At 49.6% G+C, this 20,546-nt stretch overlaps 1 long non-coding RNA gene across 1 annotated transcript; it reads right to left on the bottom strand.

Annotated features, from left to right (window-relative positions):
- Nucleotides 1-10,151: 10,151 nt before the first annotated feature.
- LOC137850262 (uncharacterized) lies at nucleotides 10,152-14,996 on the bottom strand. The gene is made up of 3 exons (XR_011092411.1): nucleotides 14,891-14,996; nucleotides 12,749-12,792; nucleotides 10,152-10,289 (listed from the first exon to the last, which is right to left on the bottom strand). It is a non-coding gene; the product is annotated as an uncharacterized lncRNA (long non-coding RNA).
- Nucleotides 14,997-20,546: the final 5,550 nt, after the last annotated feature.

Genomic DNA, 20,546 nt, shown 5'->3' with positions numbered 1-20,546 from the left:
TCAAGGTCCCACTGCCTGTGCACAGAGAGCGCTCCACACCACGCAACCATTCCGCAACCAGTGGCAACAGGACAATGCCCAAAGCCCTGGGCAAAGGGAGCCTCGCACAAGCAAGATCCACAACCTGTCAACGTCTTCTCAGGGAGCTGCAAATCCACATGGTGAGGACACAGACACAAGGCCGACTCGCTGCCACTTCTCAGCGCCTCCCTGTCTGGTGCAAGCTTCCCACAAGCATCAACACAGGGCGCTCCGCAACTCCTGCCACTTCTCTAACATGTCCTCCTCTTGACAGGCACAAAAAGGGACTCCGCGGGCGTGGAAAACGGGGGCGGCCAACCACCCAGCATCTTGCACTCGGGTCTTTCATGGTAAGCACAGGCCCCTTCCACTTGCCTATCCCTGTGTCACACCCAGACAAGGCACCAACAAGACTCCTGTCAAACCTGTCGTTCTCTCCTAGGCCACCACAACGGCGCAACTGCTACCGGCAAAGGGATCTCGGAAAAACACCGCAGATTGATGCCCCTCCCCGTGTGGAAGTTGGCTGGAAGGTTCCAAAGGCTTCCCACCACACATTCTCTCTCTAACCTCTCCTTTATTCCCTGGCAGCTGGAAGGTCCCCACGGCTCAGGACACGGCGCTCCATGCCACCCAAGCACTCGGTAATTATGCATGTTCCCACCTCAAGCAGCACCATGCCCAAAGCGTTGCACAGAGAGAGATTCCCGAAAGGCAGCTCGAGAAGCTCTCCAGGGCCTCCCAGGGACCTGCAAACCCATCTGGTCGGGTCACAAACACGAGGCAGAATGCTGCCGCCTCTGAAGGGCGCCTGTCAGATTCAAGGCACCCCTAGGCATGGACACAGGGAGCTGCGCAACTCCAACCTGTTCTCAAGCAAAGTCTCTTCTTCGCAGGCACAAGAAAGGATTGCAGAGTCATGGAGACCAGCAGCTCCACTACAACCAGGCTATCTCCAACCTCCCGTGCTCTTCCTGTCAGCTCCACCTTCCACACCTTCATGGGCAACGGGTCAGCTCTGCACCACGCGGCACCTCTCACGGTCTGCACAAGGACCTACAACTTCCCCAGAGCTGCGGACACCCAGAGCTCGGCACTACACACCTGCGCTCGAAGCTCTCATGCCCTCCAACACCATTGCGACGTGCCAAGAGACATGGAGAAAGGGAGCTCAGAAACAAACCACATCTTTCTAACCTCTCGTGCCACTCAAGGTACACACAACTTCCCCGTAACCTTGCACAAAGGCAGCCCCGCACCTCTCGCCTCCTCTCTAACCCATCTTGCCCTACCTTGCAGATGGAAGTCCCAAAGGCGCCGAGCACAGGAGCTGCACCACAAGCCCCATCCCTGCTCGCTCTCCTGCCTTGCCACGGTAGCTACAGGGCTGGAACAAGGCCACAGAAAAAGGTGAGTCCACCCCATCCACCTTCAAGGGTATCTCTTAGGAGCTCCCTTGCAGCTGACACCACCAGCTGTGTAGAAAGGGAGCTCTCAACCACTGACCACCTCTCTACCCTCCCATTTCCTCTCCCGCAGCAACTTCAAGGTCCAACTGCCTGTGCACAGAGAGCGCTCCACACCAAGCAACCATTCCGCAACCAGTGGCAACAGGACAATGCCCAAAGCCCTGGGCAAAGGGAGCCTCGCACAAGCAAGATCCACAACCTGTCAACGTCTTCTCAGGGAGCTGCAAATCCACATGGTGAGGACACAGACACAAGGCCGACTCGCTGCCACTTCTCAGCGCCTCCCTGTCTGGTGCAAGCTTCCCACAAGCATCAACACAGGGCGCTCCGCAACTCCTGCCACTTCTCTAACATGTCCTCCTCTTGACAGGCACAAAAAGGTACTCCGCGGGCGTGGAAAATGGGGGCGGCCAACCACCCAGCATCTTGACTCGGGTCTTTCATGGTAAGCACAGGCCCCTTCCACTTGCCTATCCCTGTGTCACACCCAGACAAGGCACCAACAAGACTCCTGTCAAACCTGTCGTTCTCTCCTAGGCCACCACAACGGCGCAACTGCTACCTGCAAAGGGATCTCGGAAAAACACCGCAGATTGAAGCCCCTCCCCGTGTGGAAGTTGGCTGGAAGGTTCCAAAGGCTTCCCACCACACATTCTCTCTCTAACCTCTCCTTTATTCCCTGGCAGCTGGAAGGTCCCCACGGCTCAGGACACGGCGCTCCATGCCACCCAAGCACTCGGTAATTATGCATGTTCCCACCTCAAGCAGCACCATGCCCAAAGCGTTGCACAGAGAGAGATTCCCAAAAGGCATCTCGAGATGCTCTCCAGGGCCTCCCAGGGACCTGCAAACCCATCTGGTCAGGTCACAAACACGAGGCAGAATGCTGCCGCCTCTGAAGGGCGCCTGTCAGATTCAAGGCACCCCTAGGCATGGACACAGGGAGCTGCGCAACTCCAACCTGTTCTCAAGCAAAGTCTCTTCTTCGCAGGCACAAGAAAGGATTGCAGAGTCATGGAGACCAGCAGCTCCACTACAACCAGGCTATCTCCAACCTCCCGTGCTCTTCCTGTCAGCTCCACCTTCCACACCGTCATGGGCAACGGGTCAGCTCTGCACCACGCGGCACCTCTCACGGTCTGCACAAGGACCTACAACTTCCCCAGAGCTGCGGACACCCAGAGCTCGGCACTACACACCTGCGCTCGAAGCTCTCATGCCCTCCAACACCATTGCGACGTGCCAAGAGACATGGAGAAAGGGAGCTCAGAAACAAACCACATCTTTCTAACCTCTCGTGCCACTCAAGGTACACACAACTTCCCCGTAACCTTGCACAAAGGCAGCCCCACACCTCTCGCCTCCTCTCTAACCCATCTTGCCCTACCTTGCAGATGGAAGTCCCAAAGGCGCCGAGCACAGGAGCTGCACCACAAGCCCCATCCCTGCTCGCTCTCCTGCCTTGCCACGGTAGCTACAGGGCTGGAACAAGGCCACAGAAAAAGGTGAGTCCACCCCATCCACCTTCAAGGGTATCTCTTAGGAGCTCCCTTGCAGCTGACACCACCAGCTGTGTAGAAAGGGAGCTCTCAACCACTGACCACCTCTCTACCCTCCCTTTTCCTCTCCCGGAGCAACTTCAAGGTCCCACTGCCTGTGCACAGAGAGCGCTCCACGCTACCCAGCCATTCCGCAACCAGCGGCAACAGGACAATGCCCAAAGCCCTGGGCAAAGGGAGCCTCGCACAAGCAAGATCCACAACCTGTCAACGTCTTCTCAGGGAGCTGCAAATCCACATGGTGAGGACACAGACACAAGGCCGACTCGCTGCCACTTCTCAGCGCCTCCCTGTCTGGTGCAAGCTTCCCAAAAGCATCAACACAGGGCGCTCCGCAACTCCTGCCACTTCTCTAACACGTCCTCCTCTTGACAGGCACAAAAAGGGACTCCGCGGGCGTGGAAAAGAGGGGCGGCCAACCACCCAGCATCTTGCACTCGGGTCTTTCATGGTAAGCACAGGCCCCTTCCACTTGCCTATCCCTGTGTCACACCCAGACAAGGCACCAACAAGACTCCTGTCAAACCTGTCGTTCTCTCCTAGGCCACCACAACGGCGCAACTGCTACCGGCAAAGGGATCTCGGAAAAACACCGCAGATTAATGCCCCTCCTCGTGTGGAAGTTGGCTGGAAGGTTCCAAAGGCTTCCCACCACACATTCTCTCTCTAACCTCTCCTTTATTCCCTGGCAGCTGGAAGGTCCCCACGGCTCAGGACACGGCGCTCCATGCCACCCAAGCACTCGGTAATTATGCATGTTTCCACCTCAAGCAGCACCATGCCCAAAGCGTTGCACAGAGAGAGATTCCCAAAAGACAGCACGAGAAGCTCTCCAGGGCCTCCCAGGGACCTGCAAACCCATCTGGTCAGGTCACAAACACGAGGCAGAATGCTGCCGCCTCTGAAGGGCACCTGTCAGATTCAAGGGACCCCTAGGCATGGACACAGGGAGCTGCGCAACTCAAACCTGTTCTCCAGCAAAGTCTCTTCTTCGCAGGCACAAGAAAGGATTGCAGAGTCATGGAGACCAGCAGCTCCACAACAACCAGGCTATCTCCAACCTCCCGTGCTCTTCCTGTCAGCTCCACCTTCCACACCGTCATGGGCAACGGGTCAGCTCTGCACCACGCGGCACCTCTCACGGTCTGCACAAGAACCTACAACTTCCCCAGAGCTGCGGACACCCAGAGCTCGGCACTACACACCTGCGCTCGAAGCTCTCATGCCCTCCAACACCATTGTGACGTGCCAAGAGACATGGAGAAAGGGAGCTCAGAAACACACCACATCTTTCTAACCTCTCGTGCCACTCAAGGTACACACAACTTCCCCGTAACCTTGCACAAAGGCAGCCCCGCACCTCTCGCCTCCTCTCTAACCCATCTTGCCCTACCTTGCAGATGGAAGTCCCAAAGCCGCCGAGCACAGGAGCTGCACCACAAGCCCCATCCCTGCTCGCTCTCCTGCCTTGCCACGGCAGCTACAGGGCTGCAACAAGGCCACAGAAAAAGGTAAGTCCACCCCACCCACATTCAAGGGTATCTCTTAGGGGCTCCCTTGCAGCTGACACCACCAGCTGTGTAGAAAGGGAGCTCTCAACCACTGACCACCTCTCTACCCTCCCATTTCCTCTCCCGGAGCAACTTCAAGGTCCCACTGCCTGTGCACAGAGAGCGCTCCATGCTACCCAGCCATTCCGCAACCAGCGGCAACAGGACAATGCCCAAAGCCCTGGGCAAAGGGAGCCTCGCACAAGCAAGATCCACAACCTGTCAACGTCTTCTCAGGGAGCTGCAAATCCACATGGTGAGGACACAGACACAAGGCCGACTCGCTGCCACTTCTCAGCGCCTCCCTGTCTGGTGCAAGCTTCCCAAAAGCATCAACACAGGGCGCTCCGCAACTCCTGCCACTTCTCTAACACGTCCTCCTCTTGACAGGCACAAAAAGGGACACCGCGGGCGTGGAAAACGGGGGCGGCCAACCACCCAGCATCTTGCACTCGGGTCTTTCATGGTAAGCACAGGCCCCTTCCACTTGCCTATCCCTGTGTCACACCCAGACAAGGCACCAACAAGACTCCTGTCAAACCTGTCGTTCTCTCCTAGGCCACCACAATGGCGCAACTGCTACCGGCAAAGGGATCTCGGAAAAACACCGCAGATTGAAGCCCCTCCCCGTGTGGAAGTTGGCTGGAAGGTTCCAAAGGCTTCCCACCACACATTCTCTCTCTAACCTCTCCTTTATTCCCTGGCAGCTGGAAGGTCCCCACGGCTCAGGACACGGCGCTCCATGCCACCCAAGCACTCGGTAATTATGCATGTTCCCACCTCAAGCAGCACCATGCCCAAAGCGTTGCACAGAGAGAGATTCCCAAAAGGCAGCTCGAGAAGCTCTCCAGGGCCTCCCAGGGACCTGCAAACCCATCTGGTCAGGTCACAAACACGAGGCAGAATGCTGCCGCCTCTGAAGGGCGCCTGTCAGATTCAAGGCACCCCTAGGCATTGACACAGGGAGCTGCGCAACTCCAACCTGTTCTCAAGCAAAGTCTCTTCTTCGCAGGCACAAGAAAGGATTGCAGAGTCATGGAGACCAGCAGCTCCACTACAACCAGGCTATCTCCAACCTCCCGTGCTCTTCCTGTCAGCTCCACCTTCCACACCGTCATGGGCAACGGGTCAGCTCTGCACCACGCGGCACCTCTCACGGTCTGCACAAGGACCTACAACTTCCCCAGAGCTGCGGACACCCAGAGCTCGGCACTACACACCTGCGCTCGAAGCTCTCATGCCCTCCAACACCATTGCGACGTGCCAAGAGACATGGAGAAAGGGAGCTCAGAAACAAACCACATCTTTCTAACCTCTCGTGCCACTCAAGGTACACACAACTTCCCCGTAACCTTGCACAAAGGCAGCCCCGCACCTCTCGCCTCCTCTCTAACCCATCTTGCCCTACCTTGCAGATGGAAGTCCCAAAGGCGCCGAGCACAGGAGCTGCACCACATGCCCCATCCCTGCTCGCTCTCCTGCCTTGCCACGGCAGCTACAGGGCTGGAACAAGGCCACAGAAAAAGGTGAGTCCACCCCATCCACCTTCAAGGGTATCTCTTAGGGGCTCCCTTGCAGCTGACACCACCAGCTGTGGACAAAGAGAGATCTCAACCACTGACCACCTCTCTACCCTCCCTTTTCCTCTCCCGGAGCAACTTCAAGGTCCCACTGCCTGTGCACAGAGAGCGCTCCACGCTACCCAGCCATTCCGCAACCAGCGGCAACAGGACAATGCCCAAAGCCCTGGGCAAAGGGAGCCTCGCACAAGCAAGATCCACAACCTGTCAACGTCTTCTCAGGGAGCTGCAAATCCACATGGTGAGGACACAGACACAAGGCCGACTCGCTGCCACTTCTCAGCGCCTCCCTGTCTGGTGCAAGCTTCCCACAAGCATCAACACAGGGCGCTCCGCAACTCCTGCCACTTCTCTAACATGTCCTCCTCTTGACAGGCACAAAAAGGGACTCCGCGGGCGTGGAAAACGGGGGCGGCCAACCACCCAGCATCTTGCACTCGGGTCTTTCATGGTAAGCACAGGCCCCTTCCACTTGCCTATCCCTGTGTCACACCCAGACAAGGCACCAACAAGACTCCTGTCAAACCTGTCGTTCTCTCCTAGGCCACCACAACGGCGCAACTGCTACCGGCAAAGGGATCTCGGAAAAACACCGCAGATTGAAGCCCCTCCCCGTGTGGAAGTTGGCTGGAAGGTTCCAAAGGCTTCCCACCACACATTCTCTCTCTAACCTCTCCTTTATTCCCTGGCAGCTGGAAGGTCCCCACGGCTCAGGACACGGCGCTCCATGCCACCCAAGCACTCGGTAATTATGCATGTTCCCACCTCAAGCAGCACCATGCCCAAAGCGTTGCACAGAGAGAGATTCCCAAAAGGCAGCTCGAGAAGCTCTCCAGGGCCTCCCAGGGACCTGCAAACCCATCTGGTCAGGTCACAAACACGAGGCAGAATGCTGCCGCCTCTGAAGGGCGCCTGTCAGATTCAAGGCACCCCTAGGCATGGACACAGGGAGCTGCGCAACTCCAACCTGTTCTCCAGCAAAGTCTCTTCTTCGCAGGCACAAGAAAGGATTGCAGACTCATGGAGACCAGCAGCTCCACTACAACCAGGCTATCTCCAACCTCCCGTGCTCTTCCTGTCAGCTCCACCTTCCACACCGTCATGGGCAACGGGTCAGCTCTGCACCACGCGGCACCTCTCACGGTCTGCACAAGGACCTACAACTTCCCCAGAGCTGCGGACACCCAGAGCTCGGCACTACACACCTGCGCTCGAAGCTCTCATGCCCTCCAACACCATTGCGACGTGCCAAGAGACATGGAGAAAGGGAGCTCAGAAACACACCACATCTTTCTAACCTCTCGTGCCACTCAAGGTACACACAACTTCCCCGTAACCTTGCACAAAGGCAGCCCCGCACCTCTCGCCTCCTCTCTAACCCATCTTGCCCTACCTTGCAGATGGAAGTCCCAAAGGCGCCGAGCACAGGAGCTGCACCACAAGCCCCATCTCTGCTCGCTCTCCTGCCTTGCCACGGCAGCTACAGGGCTGGAACAAGGCCACAGAAAAAGGTGTGTCTTTCCTTTTACAACCTTTTTCCTGCCCCACTCCATCTATAGCTATAGCCTTTCTTTTTTCCTCAGCACAACCCTAGCTTTAAATTGAAGCTTGAGCGTTATACAAGGATCCCCTCACCCATTACCCAGTTGAAAAACTTCTCACAGCAAAGTTCCCCTTTCATTCCTCGTTTTATTTTTTCATCCTTTTTTCAGCCCCACCACAACTGCAGTATGCAACAAGTATTCCTTCTTTCTGTCAGCTTGAACGTCAACCTTCCATAGAAGAATAAGTTTTGTCACATAGCTTTAAGGAAAATTTAATATTGTGGTTTTATTCAGAAACCAGAGAATCCTTCCTGTTAAAAGATAGCTCCCCAAATTTCTCCCAAACAGAATCATAGAACTGGATAATGTTAGCCAGGACCTCTTAAGATCATATAGTCCAACTCATCAGCTACAATGGGTTGCTCAGGGCTATGGACAGACAAATGTTGAATACCTCCATGGATGGAGACATTACAGTCTCTCTGTACAGCTTGTTCGACCACCCTCACATCAAAGGTGTTTTCAGATGGATCATTGTTATAAAATGCTCAGTCCCAACATAGGGTTATAATCAAAGTTTATGATTTATTAAAAGAATAGAGGTAAGCAAACAGCGCTGGGTGCGTCGGGAGTCTCTGCTCCACCTAGACGCACACCAGTTACATCAAGTAGCTGATTTTTATGCTCCTAGGCTAATACATATTCATTACTACCTCTAAAAAAAAACGGGTTATTATAATTAGCTTCCGGGATCCAAACCCTCCTACTGCAGCATGCGCATCAGTCTCCGGTGGTCCCCCTGGAGGTCTCTGGGGGTCTTTCATGCTGAAGGCTCCTATAGTCTTCCTCTCAGTTTTTTTTTCTTGTCCTTCCCCTTTGTACTCCTTGGCAACATGTCAAAAGCTTACACAGCATCCCCTGCAAGTTTTGTCTTCTAGCCGTCCTTCAGCTTCTTTCTTTCTTCTCCTTAATCTCCTGGCCAGATATCAGGGGCTTGCATAGTGTCCCATTCAGAAGCCATAACAGTTACTAGTCGTTAGCAGTTGTTCTGAAACCCCCAGACATCAGAGACTTCAGAGAAAGAACATACAAATACAAATAGCTCTCTATTGACACTTCACGAGTTGTTAAAACATTCCTCACAGGCCATTCACAGGGATACTGCAGTCACATCTTTAGCAGTGCTAAATCAACCACAAAGGTGGCAAAAAGGCTGTAACTGTTAGGAATAAGAGTTCAGAATAACAAAAGCAAATAGGTTCATAGATTTGAGGAATATTTCTGAAGATTTGATAAATTGACTATAATGAGGGGGAGACTGGGACACTGGGAGGAAAGGGAAGAAACCACATCTGTGGAAGAATTAAATTGCCAGTGCAGGACCCAGAGACAGACAGAACTGCTCTCTATTGACACAAAGCAGATGAACATATATCACAATCATCCTGCGTGACAATTTGTGCCCATTGCCTCTTGTCCTGTCAGAGGCATTTTGATCCCTCTCCCTGCCCCCACTTTCCCTGCCCTGAAATTGTCTCCTTAACATTCCAGAGTAATCTGCCTATCGTTGTTCCTCTAATTCTTGTTGGGTCTTTGTGTCAAAATAGATGGTTTCAGCCTCTAACACTAGACTTTCTATAGGATGGAGAAACCATCCAGTGAAGAAATAATCTTGCAGTTATATCACCCAACTTTAAAATCGGAATAGTTGTGATGTAATATACTTTTTATGATGGGAAATGCTGTTTATTCTAATTTTTCAATTTATTAAAATATCCAGCCATTCTCCTTCACCATTTTCTTTCATTTTTTGTCATTTGTCAGAAAAATGACAAAAAGCAAGTAATGTGGTGGTTTTACCTTGATGGGCAGCTGAACTCTATGACTGCCCTCTGACTCCCCCTCATCAATGGAAAATTGGGAAAAAATACAATGGAAAGGGCTCAATGGCTGAGATAAGGACAGGGAGATCACTCACCAATTATTGTTACAGGCCAAGCAGACTCAGCATAAGGAGCTTAATATAATTTATTGCCTATCACTAGCAGACTAGAACAGTGAGAAACTAAAAGCAAAGTATAAGCACCTTCCCCCCTCATCCAACGTCTTCATCTCTGCTGCTCCTTCACAGTCCCTCTCTGCCCTTGCTCCACGTGGGGTCCCTCCCACAGTATGGTGTCCTTCACAAACTGATCCTATTTGGGCTTCCCACAGGCTCTTTAAGAACTGCTCCAACATAAATCCATACCGTAGGGTCCATCTGTCAGGACCAAACTGCTCCAACAAGGGCAGTAGTTCCTCCCAGATCCCCTGCTCCTGCATGGGCTCCTCTCCCTGGGCTGCAAGAACTTCTGCTCCGTGCCTGGAGCACCTTCTACCCTCCTTCTGCGCTGACCTTGATGTCTGCAGGGCTGCTTCTCTTCTCTCTCCCAGCTGCTGTTGTGCATCAGTTTACCTTCTTAAATGTGCTCTCCCAAAGGCCCAACCAATGTTCCTCACTGGCAGCGGGTCCCTTTAGGAGCTGGCTGGAACTGGCTCTGATCTGACATGGGGCAGCTGCGGAGCTCTGCTCACAGAAAAAGAAAAGAAATTAGAAAGAGAAATCAAAGGACACTTATTAGCTAATAGTTTTCCTGAAGTAAAACACAGAAGAATCAGGTCACAAAAAGAGCAGAGCTCATAAATTTCCGGCCTTTTCAACTGTTGTCTGTTTCACTAAATACTGAATTTAATTTGAAAATGTACTTTTCAAATATCAGACAATGTACTGAATTTTGTGTAAATCCATAGTTTCCAAAACACCTCACACCTTCTACATATGCTTCTGGAATGCCACATGTGTTCCTGGAAAGCATGCAATGAAGTGTAAGCTAGCAGTAAACTTTCATTTACAATAAGCTATCAAATTTTCCTGGAACTCCCTTCTGGTGTTACAAACCTGAAGAAATACCCTTATTTAGTCAGTTTCATGAATTACAGATAGCACTTTCATATCATATTTGTCTTTACATATTGCAAGCTAATTTCAACACTTAAGATATCTCAGATAATTCAGATTCTGTAATTATCGACATTATTTTTTCTCTTCAAACCATAATACAGTTTACTCAAAATTATTACAAATGTTTCAACTACAGTCGTGCATAAAACCGAACATAGGAATAACTATCAGAATTTAAATTCTCCTGTAGTCCAAAATTTAAGATAAACCTCCAACAGACAAGGAAAACTTGATCTTGAGAAATTTATTGAAAATAGTCCCACAGATCCCTTATTTTTTTTCTTTCTTTTCATCTTGTGTTTGTATAGAGAAATAGATTCCTTCATCTTTTATGATAGACTTCTCTCGTGAGGTTCAATTGCTCTTTTTTTTTTTCTTTTTTCTTTTTTTTTTCTCTCACTAGACTCATCACTTCATTTTTTTTTTTCTTTCTAATGAGTGGTATGTCTCACCAGTTCTTCAGAAGAATTGGAACCTTAACAAGCTTCAGCATTTCCCTTAGCTGTCTGGGGTCCACAGCTCAAAGCTTCCTCACATTTCCTTATTTCAAAATTTCTAGTAGTTACCATTCTGAATCTTCACAAGTTAGGAGCAGGACACCCAATTCCTTATTAAATTATTATCCCTTATTAAATAGGACATGAAGAAGTATTGGCATTTCCTACCAAATTGCTGATATGTGGAAGATATGAATTTCTCACTCAGACATATTTGCTATGAAATTCTTTACTCTTAGTACGCTATTCAAAGCCATGAAAATATGAAAAAATAAATAACACAACTGAAAGCATTTAAAGTTGCATTTCATGATGCCATGGATATGGTACTCTGCTTCCAGTGTCTCACAATGAAGTTTTGCTTTAGCACTCTAACAGTTGACAAGAAATTCTCAATCCAGATATCCTGTAACCATTCTAAATTGTGATAGTGAATGGTAAGAGTTACGTTTTGTTCTGTATTAAACTGGCATTCAACTCTTCAGCAAAAGAAAGTCCCTCACATACGTTGTAATGTGTAATTCAAACTTTTCAACACATAATAAAATACTTTAATTTCCTTGACAAAAACCTTACGTGGATCCTTAATTCTCTTTATCACTCACAAGATGCCAGGAATTGTCCTTTCCAGAAGCAATTATAATTTAAAGAGTTCAGCCTTGAAAATCTATTATTTATTTAATCTTGCCAGGGCCAGCAGCTGATGTATCTTCTAAGTAATGATGGTTTTCAGCGTATAATTTGAAGCTGGTGAATTCAGCTTTTGAAGAACATCTTAATTTGTTTGGCTTAGAAGACCAATAACAGGATAATCCTTCACCTCTGTTAGTTCTAGTGTTTGGCTAAGAAGAAATTCACAAAGGCAAGAATTTGTGAGTACAGACCACTTTTCTTGGAATATCTAAATCTGAGATTCTTAACTGACTTGTTTTTCAGTATCTCAGTTTCCAGTATTTCTTGAAACTCTAGCTACTCTAAGAACTGTTATAAAGGAGAATGAAAATAAATAGTACCTGTCAAAATCCCAAACAATTTTTCAAGTCAGAAAAATATTAAATGTTTTCCATGTGAGGCATATTAACAGAATTTTGTTTTGTGTATAGAAGACACTTTGCTTCTGTCAGTTTTGAGTCAGTTTTACAAGCATTTAGATGGATAGATGGTGGTTTCATAGTTGTTCGAGAAATTACCACAATTTTTAGTTCTCAATACTAATATGAGAATTGACACCATATTTTTACCAATGTTTAGGAAAAGTTAGCATTAATAATAAAGCTTTTTATTTGAATTTTTATAATTTTAATGATTAATGCACTTGGAGTTTCATTTTGCATCCATAATGTTTTATAATTGATGTAATTTAACCTTAATTAACCAAAAATGATGTTTGTAATTTGAGAATGAAATACACTACCAATTTTAAGAAGTCTCAGAAGAAAATTCCTACAGATGTACTTACAAATCTGTGTTAAATATCCTTACTATAAAATTCAGTTTGGCTTCTAGGAGGAATAGGATAATACTTACTGCAATTCAGAGGATCAAATTCTTCCTTGATTTGGATGTATTCCCTGAAGAAAGTACAGGGTAAGAAAAGAGAAGTGTTAGAACTAGTGGATGTTATGCTTCATGTTTTAGACCTTAATTCATTCCGATATGTACTTTTTTATATATCCACAGCTTTTAAATTTGTCTTCCAGATATTTCAGCTTCTTAAGATTCAAATGCAACATGCAGTTCTCTTTCTGCACATTTTTTTTAATGAATGAAGAATAGATGCGCCTCTGGAAATGACAATTAAGCCTTTTTTTGCCAACCTATATCAGTGGTAATCTATATCTGATTAACATACCTATTTTTTCTGCTCTAATTATGCAATATTACTAGCAGTATCAATATCCTCCACTACTATAATTTCATATCATAATTCAAAACGCAGCCCTTGTAAATATATCCATTACTTATAAGTATCTGGAATATGTGTTAGGTAGTTATATGCTCTTGTTAGCAACCAGAATTTTGTTGTTATCAAAAGTCTTTGCTTTTAATAACGACCAAAGACTACTGATGCTCCTTATTAGGCAATTTTTCACTGCTGCTTCACCATGTAGCTAGTTACCCCCAAATCCACTGAGACAGGTAAAGAAACATAACTCCAACATAGTGTGACTGCACATGATTCTGGCTCATTCCTTTTCAGATCAACGTCATGGGTAAGTGGTCTGTATCCCAACAACCCTGGGATCAGGCAGGTTATAAGTCATGCAAAGAAGATGGATCACTGCAGAGTGATCCCAGGATCAAAAGCTGTACAAACAGCTCAAAGTCACTTTTGAATGCTACAAATTCCAAAGGAATAAAAAATTTACCATGCCACATACTTCAAGACCAGAGCCCAGAACAGAAGTCTGTGCTTCAAAGCATATTACAAACACATTTGATTAATTCCCACATATTTATGATGTTGGAAAGGATGAGCCCAAACTTAGAAATGGAAAACAGATAAGAACATTTTATTGCTGTGTCATAAAAAAAGAGGAAAAAAAAAGAGAAAAAAGAGAAAAAAAAGAGAAAAAAGAGAAAAAAAGAAAACGGATTTTATATGAATGATGGTTCCCAAAACTATCATAATTAGCATGGAGATAAACAGCTCATCTATAATTGCTATGAGCAGTCTACATCCTCCCTCCCTCCTTTCCTCCCTCCTTCCCTCTCATCCAAAGGATAAAAGGATTAGATTATTCCACAACTAACAAGAAGTGGCTCAATAGAAAGAGGCCTGTACACTTAAATAAATCAAAGTGAGGTCTGTTAATATTTTAGGGATTTTACTTTGTGAGGGCGGTGCTGTTCTAACGACTGAAGATAGCTACCAAAATAGCATACACCTGGAACACATCTTCCAGTATAATTTCACCAAAAGAAGTCCAGTTCATATGCTCTAGTTGCCTCAGAAACAGCGTGGGAATAGTAGTAGACAGGTTTCATACCTAAAACAGTCCTCATCTAGTGTATATCATAACAATAAATACCCCATTAGTTAACACGACAGGATTTAACAATGGTAGAGTGGACAAATGAGTCCATGAAAAGTTAATGATAGCTATGAGGTTTTACATTCTTAAAAGAGAGTATTTTCCTAAGATTTAAGAAGACAATGAAGACTTTTTGAGTTTGGATATTACTAGAGGCTAACAGTCTAATCCATATCTATGTATTATGAAAAAAAAAAAAAAAAAGACTACTTATTGAAACATGGAATTTTGTGAAGGAAGAAAAGAGAGAGAATTTTAGATCTTGTATTTCTAAATCTGATCTGCACTTGCATTTCTTTTGGGGAGATAACAACATATCCAGAAATTTAACAAATAGAAATAACTGGCAGCAGTAAGGGGGCCTGAGTATCTTATTAGCCGAGCTCAGCAAAGTGGAATGGATAAATCACTCTATACAGCCCTTTCTGGTTGGTGTCACAGATCAGCAAGAAAGTAATACATGTCACCTCCTAATAACATGGAGTTTTATAGGTAACTCTGTCAGCTACATAACTGGGACTGCACAGAGAAATTGTAAGAAAAACAGACGCCATGATGCATTTGTTATGCAATACAAAATTGTTGCGTATATTTGCAAATGCTAAAGTAACTTAAAGCAAGTCTATGTAAATACCTGTGGTATGCCTGCAGCTGGAAATCTGATGAAATACTCCATGATGAGAATGACAATATACCTAGAAATTGCATTCCGAGGTGTGTAGGAGGAATAAATAAAGGTATTAAAGGATCATTTGGACAAACTGAGAGATCCGTATATCTTTGAAGTTAACTCTCATCATTCAATAATAAAATCAAAATATTTTAAGCAACATTAATCTTCAAATTAAAATTAAATCAGCAGAGAAAACCTATGAAAAGAGAATTGTCTCTCTCCTTCATAAATTTTGTGAATCAGTATTAATTCCATTCCTGATACAAAATGTATGATATAACTGGGATGTCTCCCTCTCCGGACATATTCAAAAGCACTCAGGAAATGTTCCTGGGCAATCTGCTCTAGGTGTCCCCACCTGAGAAGAGAGTTGGACCAGATGACCTTCAGAGGTCCTTTCCTCCCTCAATCATTCTGTGATTCTGTTGCTTCTGTTGGTTTTGATTCTTCAGCATGTGGCACACACTGAAAGCAATTTCGAGGCAAAAGAAAGTGAGATGACAGGATAAAAATCCTGAAAAAAAAAAAAATCTATAAATTGATGTTTTGTCTATGCTACAATAACAGAAGCACAGAACTGTAGCGGTTGGAAGGGACCTCAAGAGATCATCAGATCCATCCCCCCTGCCTCAGCAAGTTCCTTAGAGCAGGAGTATGACTTAGATTCTCTACTGTCCTTCCTCTCCCTCCCTCCTCCTTTACTTCCCAAACCTCCCGAGTCACCCTCCTTTCTTCCCTCTCTCCCCTCTCTCCCCTCTCCCTGCCCTCCTGCATTCAGGCCTTGCTACATTCCTTCCTATTCCCACGACCTTCACTCCCACCTTGTCCTTACTTCCGCCATTTCCTCCTGAAAAAAGTGACGTCACAGTGGGCGGCTCCCTCTCATTGGCTGAATCTCTGTATGACATCCCCAGGCCAAGACAGTATGAAAGGGGCCGCAACATACCAAACAGGCAGATCAGCAGCTTACATTGACCAGCAGCTGTGGAGAAAGGGAGCTCTCAACCACTGACCACCTCTCTAACCTCCCATTTCCTCTCCCGCAGCAACTTCAAGGTCCCACTGCCTGTGCACAGAGAGCGCTCCACGCCAAGCAGCCATTCCCCAACTAGCGGCAACAGGACAATGCCCAAAGCCCTGGGCAAAGGGAGCCTCGCACAAGCAAGATCCACAACCTGTCAACGTCTTCTCAGGGAGCTGCAAATCCACATGGTGAGGACACAGACACAAGGCCGACTCGCTGCCACTTCTCAGCGCCTCCCTGTCTGGTGCAAGCTTCCCACAAGCATCAACACAGGGCGCCCCGCAACTCCTGCCACTTCTCTAACACGTCCTCCTCTTGACAGGCACAAAAAGGGACTCCGCGGGCGTGGAAAACGGGGGCGGCCAACCACCCAGCATCTTGCACTCGGGTCTTTCATGGTAAGCACAGGCCCCTTCCACTTGCCTATCCCTGTGTCACACCCAGACAAGGCACCAACAAGACTCCTGTCAAACCTGTCGTTCTCTCCTAGGCCACCACAACGGCGCAACTGCTACCGGCAAAGGGATCTCGGAAAAACACCGCAGATTGAAGCCCCTCCCCGTGTGGAAGTTGGCTGGAAGGTTCCAAAGGCTTCCCACCACACATTCTCTCTCTAACCTCTCCTTTATTCCCTGGCAGCTGGAAGGTCCCCACGGCTCAGGACACGGCGCTCCATGCCACCCAAGCACTCGGTAATTATGCATGTTCCCACCTGAAGCAGCACCATGCCCAAAGCGTTGCACAGAGAGAGATTCCCAAAAGGCAGCTCGAGATGCTCTCCAGGGCCTCCCAGGGACCTGCAAACCCATCTGGTCAGGTCACAAACACGAGGCAGAATGCTGCCGCCTCTGAAGGGCGCCTGTCAGATTCAAGGGACCCCTAGGCATGGACACAGGGAGCTGCGCAACTCCAACCTGTTCTCAAGCAAAGTCTCTTCTTCGCAGGCACAAGAAAGGATTGCAGAGTCATGGAGACCAGGAGCTCCACAACAACCAGGCTATCTCCAACCTCCCGTGCTCTTCCTGTCAGCTCCACCTTCCACACCGTCATGGGCAACGGGTCAGCTCTGCACCACGCGGCACCTCTCACGGTCTGCACAAGGACCTACAACTTCCCCAGAGCTGCGGACACCCAGAGCTCGGCACTACACACCTGCGCTCGAAGCTCTCATGCCCTCCAACACCATGGCGACGTGCCAAGAGACATGGAGAAAGGGAGCTCAGAAACACACCACATCTTTCTAACCTCTCGTGCCACTCAAGGTACACACAACTTCCCCGTAACCTTGCACAAAGGCAGCCCCGCACCTCTCGCCTCCTCTCTAACCCATCTTGCCCTACCTTGCAGATGGAAGTCCCAAAGGCGCCGAGCACAGGAGCTGCACCACATGCCCCATCCCTGCTCGCTCTCCTGCCTTGCCACGGCAGCTACAGGGCTGGAACAAGGCCACAGAAAAAGGTGAGTCCACCCCACCCACCTTCAAGGGTATCTCTTAGGGGCTCCCTTGCAGCTGACACCACCAGCTGTGTAGAAAGGGAGATCTCAACCACTGACCACCTCTCTAACCTCCCATTTCCTCTCCCGCAGTAACTTCAAGGTCCCACTGCCTGTGCACAGAGAGCGCTCCACGCTACCCAGCCGTTCCGCAACCAGCGGCAACAGGACAATGCCCAAAGCCCTGGGCAAAGGGAGCCTCGCACAAGCAAGATCCACAACCTGTCAACGTCTTCTCAGGGAGCTGCAAATCCACATGGTGAGGACACAGACACAAGGCCGACTCGCTGCCACTTCTCAGCGCCTCCGTGTCTGGTGCAAGCTTCCCACAAGCATCAACACAGGGCGCCCCGCAACTCCTGCCACTTCTCTAACACGTCCTCCTCTTGACAGGCACAAAAAGGGACTCCGCGGGCGTGGAAAAGAGGGGCGGCCAACCACCCAGCATCTTGCACTCGGGTCTTTCATGGTAAGCACAGGCCCCTTCCACTTGCCTATCCCTGTGTCACACCCAGACAAGGCACCAACAAGACTCCTGTCAAACCTGTCGTTCTCTCCTAGGCCACCACAACAGCGCAACTGTTACCGGCAAAGGGATCTCAGAAAAACACCGCAGATTGATGCCCCTCCTCGTGTGGAAGTTGGCTGGAAGGTTCCAAAGGCTTCCCACCACACATTCTCTCTCTAACCTCTCCTTTATTCCCTGGCAGCTGGAAGGTCCCCACGGCTCAGGACACGGCGCTCCATGCCACCCAAGCACTCGGTAATTATGCATGTTCCCACCTCAAGCAGCACCATGCCCAAAGCGTTGCACAGAGAGAGATTCCCAAAAGGCAGCTCGAGAAGCTCTCCAGGGCCTCCCAGGGACCTGCAAACCCATCTGGTCAGGTCACAAACACGAAGCAGAATGCTGCCGCCTCTGAAGGGCGCCTGTCAGATTCAAGGGACCCCTAGGCATGGACACAGGGAGCTGCGCAACTCCAACCTGTTCTCCAGCAAAGTCTCTTTTTCGCAGGCACAAGAAAGGATTGCAGAGTCATGGAGACCAGCAGCTCCACAAAAACCAGGCTATCTCCAACCTCCCGTGCTCTTCCTGTCAGCTCCACCTTCCACACCGTCATGGGCAACGGGTCAGCTCTGCACCACGCGGCACCTCTCACGGTCTGCACAAGGACCTACAACTTCCCCAGAGCTGCGGACACCCAGAGCTCGGCACTACACACCTGCGCTCGAAGCTCTCATGCCCTCCAACACCATGGCGACGTGCCAAGAGACATGGAGAAAGGGAGCTCAGAAACACACCACATCTTTCTAACCTCTCGTGCCACTCAAGGTACACACAACTTCCCCGTAACCTTGCACAAAGGCAGCCCCACACCTCTCGCCTCCTCTCTAACCCATCTTGCCCTACCTTGCAGATGGAAGTCCCAAAGGCGCCGAGCACAGGAGCTGCACCACATGCCCCATCCCTGCTCGCTCTCCTGCCTTGCCACAGTAGCTACAGGGCTGGAACAAGGCCACAGAAAAAGGTGAGTCCACCCCACCCACCTTCAAGGGTATCTCTTAGGGGCTCCCTTGCAGCTGACACCACCAGCTGTGTAGAAAGGGAGCTCTCAACCACTGACCACCTCTCTACCCTCCCATTTCCTCTCCCGGAGCAACTTCAAGGTCCCACTGCCTGTGCACAGAGAGCGCTCCACGCTACCCAGCCATTTCGCAACAAGCGGCAACAGGACAATGCCCAAAGCCCTGGGCAAAGGGAGCCTCGCACAAGCAAGATCCACAACCTGTCAACGTCTTCTCAGGGAGCTGCAAATCCACATGGTGAGGACACAGACACAAGGCCGACTCGCTGCCACTTCTCAGCGCCTCCCTGTCTGGTGCAAGCTTCCCACAAGCATCAACACAGGGCGCTCCGCAACTCCTGCCACTTCTCTAACACGTCCTCCTCTTGACAGGCACAAAAAGGGACTCCGCGGGCGTGGAAAACGGGGGCGGCCAACCACCCAGCATCTTGCACTCGGGTCTTTCATGGTAAGCACAGGCCCCTTCCACTTGCCTATCCCTGTGTCACACCCAGACAAGGCACCAACAAGACTCCTGTCAAACCTGTCGTTCTCTCCTAGGCCACCACAACGGCGCAACTGCTACTGGCAAAGGGATCTCGGAAAAACACCGCAGATTGATGCCCCTCCTCGTGTGGAAGTTGGCTGGAAGGTTCCAAAGGCTTCCCACCACACATTCTCTCTCTAACCTCTCCTTTATTCCCTGGCAGCTGGAAGGTCCCCACGGCTCAGGACACGGCGCTCCATGCCACCCAAGCACTCGGTAATTATGCATGTTCCCACCTTAAGCAGCACCATGCCCAAAGCGTTGCACAGAGAGAGATTCCCAAAAGGCAGCTCGAGAAGCTCTCCAGGGCCTCCCAGGGACCTGCAAACCCATCTGGTCAGGTCACAAACACGAGGCAGAATGCTGCCGCCTCTGAAGGGCGCCTGTCAGATTCAAGGGACCCCTAGGCATGGACACAGGGAGCTGCGCAACTCCAACCTGTTCTCCAGCAAAGTCTCTTCTTCGCAGGCACAAGAAAGGATTGCAGAGTCATGGAGACCAGCAGCTCCACTACAACCAGGCTATCTCCAACCTCCCGTGCTCTTCCTGTCAGCTCCACCTTCCACACCGTCATGGGCAACGGGTCAGCTCTGCACCACGCGGCACCTCTCACGGTCTGCACAGGGACCTACAACTTCCCCAGAGCTGCGGACACCCAGAGCTCGGCACTACACACCTGCGCTCGAAGCTCTCATGCCCTCCAACACCATGGCGACGTGCCAAGAGACATGGAGAAAGGGAGCTCAGAAACACACCACATCTTTCTAACCTCTCGTGCCACTCAAGGTACACACAACTTCCCCGTAACCTTGCACAAAGGCAGCCCCGCACCTCTCGCCTCCTCTCTAACCCATCTTGCCCTACCTTGCAGATGGAAGTCCCAAAGGCGCTGAGCACAGGAGCTACACCACATGCCCCATCCCTGCTCGCTCTCCTGCCTTGCCACGGCAGCTACAGGGCTGGAACAAGGCCACAGAAAAAGGTGAG

Source organism: Anas acuta, chromosome 1 (assembly GCF_963932015.1).
Source record: "Anas acuta chromosome 1, bAnaAcu1.1, whole genome shotgun sequence".
NCBI lineage: Eukaryota > Metazoa > Chordata > Aves > Anseriformes > Anatidae > Anas > Anas acuta.
Note: the sequence above shows the minus strand (reverse complement) of the source record. Positions and strands in the feature narration are given on the sequence as shown.